Source organism: Talpa occidentalis, unplaced genomic scaffold (assembly GCF_014898055.3).
Source record: "Talpa occidentalis isolate TD23 unplaced genomic scaffold, MPIMG_talOcc4v2.1 talOcc4.2, whole genome shotgun sequence".
NCBI lineage: Eukaryota > Metazoa > Chordata > Mammalia > Eulipotyphla > Talpidae > Talpa > Talpa occidentalis.
The window spans coordinates 37,173,837-37,184,420 of NW_023602073.1; positions in this window are offsets into that span (position 1 = coordinate 37,173,837).

Consider the following 10,584-nt stretch of genomic DNA (forward strand, 5'->3'; position numbering starts at 1 on the left):
AAAAACAAGGAAAATAAGGTAAAAAACAAAGAAAGAAAAATAAAATAACTAAAATAAATAGCCTAAACAAATAATTAAATAAATAAACCAATAAATAAAACAAAAGAGAACCAAATAGCCCAAAACAGGCTCTCACTGTCTCTCTCGTCGTCCGGAGTGCACAGGTCACTGTCCAGAGCTTCCCGGCTCCTGAGGACACAGGCGCAGTCCGGGCGGGCCTGATGCAGGCGGTGCCGGTGCCGTCACAAGGTCTCTTGTGGCGTCAGAGCCACAGGCCACAGCCATTGGCAGAGGGAACCGCCAGCGGTTTCTCAGCCTTAACGAAAAAGCTGCCGCTTAACGACAACCCTTGGAATGCCCGAGAGGCCCTTTCATCTGTCCTGAGCAATCCCGGCCTGGGTTTTGGCTTTTCCAGGCGTCCCCATCCTGGCCCCGCCTTGTGCAGATGCTTTACTGTCGCGCTCACACTGTGGGGAGAACAGCAAACAGGGGGCGCAGGCGGTTGGGCGCGCGCTGGGGAGCTGTCCACAGCCTCTGCCGCGCCCCCGAGGGCCCACGTGGCGCGCAGACCCCTCCTGCCCCGCGCCGCTGCTTCCCTCAGCAGTGGCTTTCAGTCAGTCTCTGCCTGTTCTGTTCCAGGCTGTCTCTGGGGGAATCCTCTCACCCTCCCGCGCATCTGGCCTGCACCCCGGTGCTTGTATAAATAAAATACATCTTTAAGAAAATTAAAAAAAAAAAAAGGCACAGTTACTGCTGTTGCAATGAACTAGTAAGGTTTAAATTCTAAAATTTTCAAGAGGTAATTTCAGGATTCTTTTTCAGCCTGTCTTTCTTTTTGGGGGGCTGTAATTGTGTCATGCAGTCAGTTAGTAGAAAAATAACATTAAATAATAATACTATATGCACAAAAGTTCCTTTGAGAAGGAATTATACTAACAAATCCAATAGGTCATAACAATACCAATGTGCTTAAAACTAAACAAAAAGTTTAGGAAATTCAGAATACTTTGTTTTTTAGGTTGCTTTTAACACTTCAACCAAAATAAAGTGATTTAATAGTGATAAATATCAGGAAGTATAAGTATCATTGTTTTAATTATTGTATATACATATATCAATATGTGCACTTACATATATATTAATATCTGAGGAAGGAGATTTAGAGAGGTTAATTACTTTTCCAAGGTTACCTATATATGATATTACTCAAAAGAAACAATGACTAATTATTGAGAAACTACACTGTACTTTTGTAGAATTGATAGTGTTCTAGTGATCAAGATATAGAGATAAAACTGTTGTGATAAAATGTTGTGATAAAACTGACTTTTCAGTGGCAGGGAATAAAAGCAATATAAATAAGTTTTAAAATATCCAACAGAGAAATAACAAATGGTGATAGGATCTGTACAAAGGATCGAAACAAACCAATTGAATTTTCAATGCCATTTAGGATAACATCAAAATATGAAACCCATCAGGATATTTTTAATAAATGTATGTATCTGTAAAGCTATGAAAACATTATTCTTTCATGGAAATGATAAGACTTCAATAAATGACAATATGAACTCTATTGACAGACCAGGATGCAGACAGCAAAGTTTGGGAGAAAGCACAATTGCAGAGGGGAGCACAGAGAGGCAGAAAGGACTGAATCACCCTGCAGTAAGAAAAAGGAGGTCAGTGTTTCATGTGGACAAAGGAGAAGGAATTGTGAGACAAGGTCAAAGATATTCACAGAAACTAGTCACTCAGAACTTCCTAATTCAGGGGGATGGCCTGACTTCAACTAATGTGAAAATGGAGAGAGGTAGAGAGAGAGGAGTGAATAATTGTTTTGAGGATCTCTTTGCATTGGGGAAACTAGATTGTAGGAGAACAAGATGCAACAGGGAAAACAACGGAGAAACTTGCAGTAGACAAAGAGAGAGGAGTGGGTCAGAGTGGTACTTTGCTTAGGATGTTAGCTAATAGGGCTGATTTGGATGGATATAGAAAGTGAGGGAAAGACAGAAATTAAAGATGCTGCCAAACTTTCTATCTGAGCAACTTGGTAGATGTAATTGCTATTTGCTTTTTTTTTTTTTTAAAATTTATGTATTTATTTATACAAGCCCTGGGTACAGTCAGAAGTGCGGGAGGGTAAGAGAATTCACCAGAGCCAGAGCAGAGAACAGAATAGGCAGAGTGACGAAATACACTGCTGAGGGGAGCAGCGGCACAACAGGAGAGTTCTGTGGTGCCTGTGGTGCCATGTGAGACCCTCGCTGGTGGCCAGGGATGAACCGGCACTGCAGATTCTGTGGGCAGCTTCGCAACCTAGTACTCAACCCTGCGCCACTAGGGGAGGCCCATGCTTTTTTTTTTTTTAAGTTTTATTTTTATTTGCTGAATTCAGAGAACAAAGAGTAGAGGTTTGGGTAGATGAAGATTGGTGTAGTTGAAGAGGTTAGGTTCCATCTTCTTTTATAAGAAATCACACCACTCTATCTAACAAAGATTATTGATATAGAATGTTGTGGGGAAGAATCAAGGTGGAGGCCCTGTTGCAGGGGTGAAAGAGTTCACCAGAGACAGATGGGAAATACCAGGCGAATTTATTGAAATACACTGCTAAAAGAAGCAGAGGGCGAAACAGGAAGGGTGGACTGCTCAGAGTTTGGGTCCCAAGTCTCTACGCTTTAGAACCATTGACTGGTTAGGGTGACTAGTCTTGGGTGTGTCCTGACTGATGATCTGAATCAGCATAGAGGATCATCAGTTCTGGGCCTCACCAGCTTAAGGTCCATGTTTCCATGGCAGTTCCATCCACTCCCTTTATCATTCCAGCCTCCCAAACTTGCCTCTGGCCAAGGAGTGGGGGCTTGGTTTTCAAATTCTTAACGATACCTTGACAGACCAGAGGTGCAGGGGTGAAAAATTTCACCAGAGGCAGACTGGAGAACAGAAAAGGCACATTTGTTCAAATACACTGCTAAGAGAAGCAGCTAGGGAGACAGGAAAGATCTACAAGTGAAGAAAGATTTTGGGCTCCCTTTTATAAATAGTTTTGTCAGTTTTGCTTTGGGGAGTTAGTTTTGGGCTGGTTAGTACAGGGGTGTCTGATCCTGGGGGCTTGATCTTTGACCCAGAATGTGTCCTGGCCTTGCCTCCACATTCCTGGTCAAAGGGATCCATCTTACGGATTGGGACCCAGAGCAGCCTCATCAGTTCTCTCTGTGTTCAAGCCTCCCAAACCTTCCTGCTGGGCAAGGGTAGGGGCTTAATTTTAACCTTATTAACACTACCCCACCATTTGGTTTCTGTTTTTCTGCCACAGTGGATAATTTCCTATATGCGATTTACATTCCCTCTTCTTGGTCTTCACCTGTCTGCATCCATTAAATTTGGAAGTCTCTACTGACAGAAACAATTCAAAGCATGCACTTTATGACTTAACACTCTTATATCAATAAATGTCAAGTAAATTACCAAAAAGGGAACCCCAAATCCCCAAAGGCTAAACACGGAAGCAATTCTACATTTTCTTAAGAGAGAATTTCTGACAATTAAGTTGTAAGTTATGGTACAATCAAAAGAGCAAAAGGGGTTGAATTGGGTTGCTTTATTTTTTTTTACTCATTCCCTGTCAAAACCATGTTTAATTACCAAATATTAAAACATGAGCCCATCAAATCAGCAAAAATAGTATAAATTCTGGAAAAAGGAAAGAAAATACTGTGATTTCCAGAGAAAGGATTATGTTGTCACTCCTGCAGTATACATCTGGCCCAACACGGGTGTCAGGGTTTCATTTCATAAGGTTAAAAACTAAGCTCTCACTCTTACCCCACAGTCATGTTTGAGAGACTTGAGCAGAGAAGGGCATCAATAAGGCTGCCATGGGAACTGGGCTGCTAGACTGACCCCACCATGGCAGATAAACCAGCCCAACTCCAGGAATGCAGAGGCAGGGCCTGCACATGTGTCTGTGTCAAGGGTCTGCACCCAAGAGCAGACACCCCAGCCGATAACCCGTGCAAACTGGCTCCCCAAGTAAGAAACCCTATGGAACCCTAGTGTAAAAGTCTCAAATCCTTCACACACAGCTGTATAGTTCCCTCTTGCCCCCTGTTCCCTTGCAGGGTATTTCAATAAATCCTCCTTTTCTGTTCTCTACTCCATCTCTGCTGCACTCTTACACCCCCATACCTCACGCCTCCCCCAGCTATGGTTCCACCACAAAGACTGCTTAATAATGTTTGTTCCACTTAACGAACTATCCAAACATCGCTTATATCACTGACCCTGAATTATTATTATTTCTGATATAAATGTTATTAACAGCATTAGCAAGCTAATATTGATGCGGCAATTAAAGATAAATTCACTGATTTTCAAACTCTAAAAAGTTCCCTTATTTTCTGTAGATTCAGAGACCTGATAAGGGAAGAAGAACACAGGCTCAGATCTCTTTCTTCACCCTCCCTATGCCAGAGAAGCTGCGCTTGAATGTTTACAAATCATGACTGTAGAACAAGGATTGACAAATTTCTCTCTCCTCAAAGAATAAATATTTCAAACTTCATTTACCATATATTGTAGTTCCTTTTGCAACTACTAAAATCTGCACTACAGCAAGGAGATAGCCAAGGACAATTAACAAATGAATGTGGCTGGTTTTTCATTGTATTTACAAGGTTGAATTAGCCTGAGGTGTCATTTTCTTGTTCTAAGGAAATCATTTCCCTTTTCTCCACAATTTTACATCTTTGGGTTTGCTCCATGAATTTTGAAGTGGCTGGAATTTAGGATGACTTAGGAAATTTGCATCAAAATGTGGGTCTTTGAGCAACCCTCATCCATCTTGTAGATTCTGACTCCCATGTATTAGAGCAAAAACTGTAAAGAACACACAGCAATCAGAATGAATGTCCTCTGAAATAAAGACCTTGAAATGTCCCTTCATAGGCCATCAGTTGATTCCATTGTTTTTAAAAATTAACTGCTGAGGGAGAAAAAATTTAAAAAAGGAAAAGTATGAGGATTGCATATAAGAGAGCAAGTCAAAATATCTCAGAATAGCTTTTACTTTTTTACATATATATACAAATGGAGCTTCGGAATTATCACAAATTTCATGAGCTCTAATAAACATCTTTGTGTTTCACTTCATTTTCTTTTAATTTTTACTGAAGTTCCACTGGTTTGTACCATTATATAGCGATAGGTTTTGGTGTACATTAAAAATTAACATTTGAATAAACAGTTTCTATTCTTCACCATACAAGAACTCCTTCACCCAAATTCCTCAGCCCCTTTTCCTGTTTCCCTCTGGCAGCAAATATTTTGTTCTTACAGACTAAGATGTTGTTTTTGGTTTGTTTTGTTTGTTCATTTGTTTTGTTTCTCTATCATCCATATAGGAGTGAAATTGTAACAGGGTGGTCCCCAGGAAAGGGGGAGGTTCCAGGTTCCCACCCCACCCAAGGGAGGGTGGAGCTGAGGAGGGAGAGAAGAAGCTGCAGAGGAAACTGAGGAAGGAAGGAAGCAGGATGGAGCCAGAAGGAGACCCAGAGGAGGCACGTAGAGCAGAGAGACGCGTGAAGAAACCACGCTTGCCTTTTGGTCGTGGACTGGGTGACACAGATGTGTGGGCGAGAGACCCGTGGGGAGGTGGCAATGGCGGTTTTTGTCTTGCTTTTGATAATTTACTCTTTTCCTTCCAGACTTGTCTGGTGGTTTCTGATCCTTTTCTATGGGTCCCCACTGGAAGATGCCTTAGACCTGTGGCAGGCTTTGGGGCCTTATTCTGGGCCAATCCCTTTTGGATGGACTTTTACCAACAAGGGGACTGGTAACATTGGATACTTTATTTAGAAACTATAGAGACACACTGCAGGGGGAGGGGGTGCGGGGTGGGGGGAGGGAGGGAGGGCAGGGAGAGGTAGGACTAGAGTCAAAATAAGGGGGGGAGCAATTGTATTGGGAATATAACCAAAATGAAAATGCATACATTGTGCCAAGATGAAAAATGATGTAAGAATTATATAAAATAAAATATTTAAAAAAAAAGAAACTGTAGTCTCTGCGTTTCCTGTATTGTTTCCTAATTGTATTGAAGTTCCTTCCCAGTAAAGTCTCATATGTTTGTGGTGATGCGGTGGACGGCAGAACCCATTTAGAACAGGTAGGTTTGTGGTGTCTGGGCTGCTCCTCTCCTTGCCCTGTAACAAAATCATATGGTGCTTTTATTATCCCTCTGACTTATTTTAGATAGCAAAATATAATACTCTAGGTCAATCCATGTTGTTGCAAACAGCAGGATTTCATCTTCTTTATAGCTGAGTAGTCTCCCACTGTATATATATATGATATATATATATCATATATCACTTTTTTTTATTTTATCATCTATCAGTGGGCTCTGAGTTTGTTTCTCTGTCTTGAGTGTTGTGAATAATGTTATGATGAACATGGTGTTCCATATATCTCTTTGAATTTAAGTTTGTATATTTTTGTGGTAAAGCTTGACAACTAAAGAGAAGTCAGCTAGCTGGGTCATGTGATATTTATTTTCTTAATTTTGTTGAGGGATTGCCACACTATTTCCATGATTAGAACAGTTTAAATTTGTAACAACAATCTACAAAGAATTTTTTCTCTCCACAACTTTACCATCACTTGTTTCTTGTCTATTTTGATAATAACCCTCTTAACAGATAGCAGATGATCGCTCATTTTGCTTCTAATTTGCTTTCTGAATAGGAGAGGAGGAACACAAGTTCATGGGCCTGCTGCCATCTCTGTCTCCTGTGGACAAGGCGCCCTTCAACATCTGTCCACTTTTCAATGGGGACATTTGTTCTTTTGGTGATGAGTTTAATGAGTTCTTTATAAAATTTCTATATTAAGCCCTTGTCTGACATATGTAAGTATTTTCTCCAAATCATTAGCTTTTTTAATGGTGGTTTCTTTCACTCTATAGAAACCTTTTAGTTTAATATTGTCCCATTTGTTTATATTTGCTTTTGTTTCCTTTGCCAATGTAATCCGATTGACAAAAGTCATCTCTAAGGCTGATTAAGGAACTGTGTCATTTTTGTTTTTCTGTGTATTTTGTGATTTCAGAACTTATATTCATGTCTTTACTCCACTGTTGGTGGAAATGAAGACTGTTTCCTTTCCTAGAAAAGTAGGATAGGTATTTCTGAAAATACTAAAAATAGTTCTACCTGATGATCCAGCAATCCCATTCTTAGATATCTCTCTGAAGTATACAAAACCACTAATATGAAGGGATATGTGCACTGCTATGTTCATGGTAATAGTATTTTCAATACCAAAGTGATAGAAGCAACCTAAGGGTCCAACAATAGATGAGTTGGTTACAAAAATATGGCGCACAACACACAAATACTACTCAGCTACTAAAAAACCCCACCGGATTAAATCTTCCTCTTTGCAATAATATCGATGGTACCAGAAGAGACTATGACTCACAGAATTAGCTAGAAGAAAGATAATACCAGGGAGAGTAAATGGTTTGTCCACAGATCCAAAACTATAGCCTAACTTGAAAATAAAACAAAAATCTCTTACTTAGAGAGACCAATTTTCCATCAACTACTTAAAATTTATGGGCACAGAATGACCTACATCTATTTCAAACATAGTGTTTTTCATTAGACTGTTATTTCATTGCAATCTGGTTCAGTATGCAAACTTGTAACATAAAAAGGTAATGAAGGGCTATTTATTAAAAGAGATGGATAAAAGGGATCTGAAAAGCATTATCCTTCAGGGCTACCATGTGAAACCCTGCCATTTGTTATTTTCCATTTTGTTATAATAAGAACGAAAGGTTAAATATTTTCATATTAGTTTTTACTTTGACATTTACCAAAAAGAGTCTTTTCAATTTCAGAAAAAACTATTCATAGTAACCATGTAGTATATAGTCCTTACACATGCATACCAATTAATTTAAATCTAAAACTTGCCTGTGACATGATTCATTGATCAGTAAAGACACATTCATTTTATATTAAATTCTATATGGCCAATGGTGCAGTGAGAAATTATTGGGAAAGGGGCCACGCTGTTGGCTTTGAGAGTAAGTCTCAGCTCTATCACTGCTGTGGCCTGAGTTCAATTCCCCACGAGGGAGCTAAGCCACATAGGGTGCAGCAGCCTTCTCCTGTCATGCCTGCTGCTCCCTGGAGCAGTGTATTTCAGTACATCTGCCTGTTCTGCTCCCCACTCTCTCTGGTGAATCCTTTCAACCACTGCACCTCTGGTCTACACCCCAGTTCTGTTATGCTTGAAAAACATACATTGGAAAAAGGTGGCAGTCTTTGTTTGGAAAGTCTGCAAAGCAGATCAAGGGACTGGAGAGAGGGGTTCTGGGAGAAAAGCTGGAAACCTCACACAAAGGGCAGGCTCCGGAGTCTCCTCTCCTCTGAGCCCTGCTGCTCTGACTCCTCACAGAGCATCTCACCCCCAGGACGCCGCCCCCCAGCATCCCCAGCTGTGCCCACCTCAGCCCCAGCCCCTTCCTGGCGGCGCCACCAAATCCGGAGCAGCGCGGCAGCGCCCCCGTGTGGCCACAGGGCTGAGCACAGGAGCCCAGAGCCGCCCTTTCTCCTGCTCAGCCAGGCCCTCCCCAGGCTCCCTGGGCCCCCAGCGGCAGGACAGGGATCTGCACACAAGGGGGCGCCCAAGTCCAGTGTCAGGTCTGAAGTCCTCAAATTTTTTTGGTCCTATGGCCAAAGGACAAAGCAGGTTTCCAGGTCATAACAGCTGATTCCCACATTATGGGCTGATCCCCAAATATAGAGGTTCCTTCAGTCTCGGATGGATCCTTGGACTCCAGAGTCTCTGTACTTTGTTTCTCCTTCTGCTTCCAGGGAATTAACATTCAATTCTACCCAGGAGCCCAGGTCCTCGCCCAGGAAAAGGACAAGGTTCCAGAATAAGGCCAAGACCCGTGGACCAACCACCCATCCACGTCTTAGAGCAGGGGGAGCAGGAGTGATCAGAGCCGGGGATAGACCCGGGGAGCTGGTGTTGGTATGTGGTGGATCATTGGTGGAAGGACCACACCTAAGAGGAACAATAACTATAGAAAGATGACCCACGCTGTAAGGAAATAAATAAATAAATATACATCTTTTAAAAATTCTCCATCTCTGAATGAGGGGAGGTTGAAGAGAGCCCCCTGGGCATCACTAGGAAGCCGGGGAGGCTCGTGGAAATGGAGCAGAGGATGAAAATGGGGACTAGGGGATGGGGTCCAAAAGGAGTGGTGGGGGCACCAGGAAGGGTGGGGACGGGAAGGGACAGCATCGGGGACACTGTGAGGGGAAGGTCTGTGTGGGTGACGCGGCTCTGGCTGGGGCTGGGAGAGTCTCTGTCTCCCCTGGTGGGACTGCAGAGGGGCTGGAGCTGTAATTGACCAGGGAATCACTTAAGTTCTGGGCCTTTCCTGTCCGTGCAGGGCTGGTGTGACTCAAACACGCACACTCAGGCTGATGAAGGAGAGAGAGGAGGAGAGGACAGATAGTTAGGAGGAGGCCCCCATTTCCTGAGCCACAACATCCTCCCCAACTCCCCAATGCTGGGGTGGCAGGGAGATTCCTGGAATCAAGAGGAGGTGATTCAGGGAATCAAGAGGAGAAAGGCCTGCACTGCTCTGGAGGGCCAGGCCAGGGGGCTGATTGTGGGGCTCCAGGGCCCCACTCCCTGCAGGCGGGTCAGAGTCAGCCCCGCTGCTCACAGTCCCAGGCTGCTGACAGCCCCTCTGTGCCGTGACCCTGCAGACACCGCTCTGGGGATAGTATAAAGAAACAAAACAGCAAAAATAAATGGGAATCTAAAAACGGTAGAACTAATTTTTTAAAATCACATATTTTGAAGGACACTTCAGAGGACGTGGATTCCTTGTCTGACAGCTCATTGCAATCAGGACCTTGACCGTCACGTGAGCTACTCTGGCCTCCACTGTTTCTTGTGAGAAAACAGCCACTGATCCCTTTATCGCCTGAATATTTTACTGGTTTGTACCAAATCACTTCCTACTTTGCACCTTAAACAAAGATCTGGCATCTCCACAGTCTCTGAGGGGGAGGCGGCAGGAGGGGCCTCACTCAGAGGCTCCAGCTCTGGGTCCCACGAGGCTGCGATGGGGACGAGATGTTGGCGACTCTGAATGGCCGTGATCAGTGTGGAAGGACCTGCCTCAGAGCTCCTGCATGTGGCTCCGGCAGAAAACCCTCAGGTCCTTGTCCTGTGGGCGTCCCCTTAGCTGAGGGTCCACCGTGTGCAGGGAGTCACCCCAGAGAGGGACCAGGAGGGGAGCCCGGGCGGGAAGTCTCAGCCCCTGTGAGCCTGACTCTGTGACGTGGCGCGTCCCTTCTGCTTCATTCTCCTCACGAGGAAGAGCCAGCGAGTCAGACACACTCACGGGGGGAGCTGTCTCCCCTCCTGTGTATCCCAGAATGGGTGGAAAATTGAAAACCAACACAGTAGACCTTCTGGACACTCATTATTTCCATTCTGCCCACATAAAAAATAAGCTGCCTCCCACCCAAGGCCCCTAAA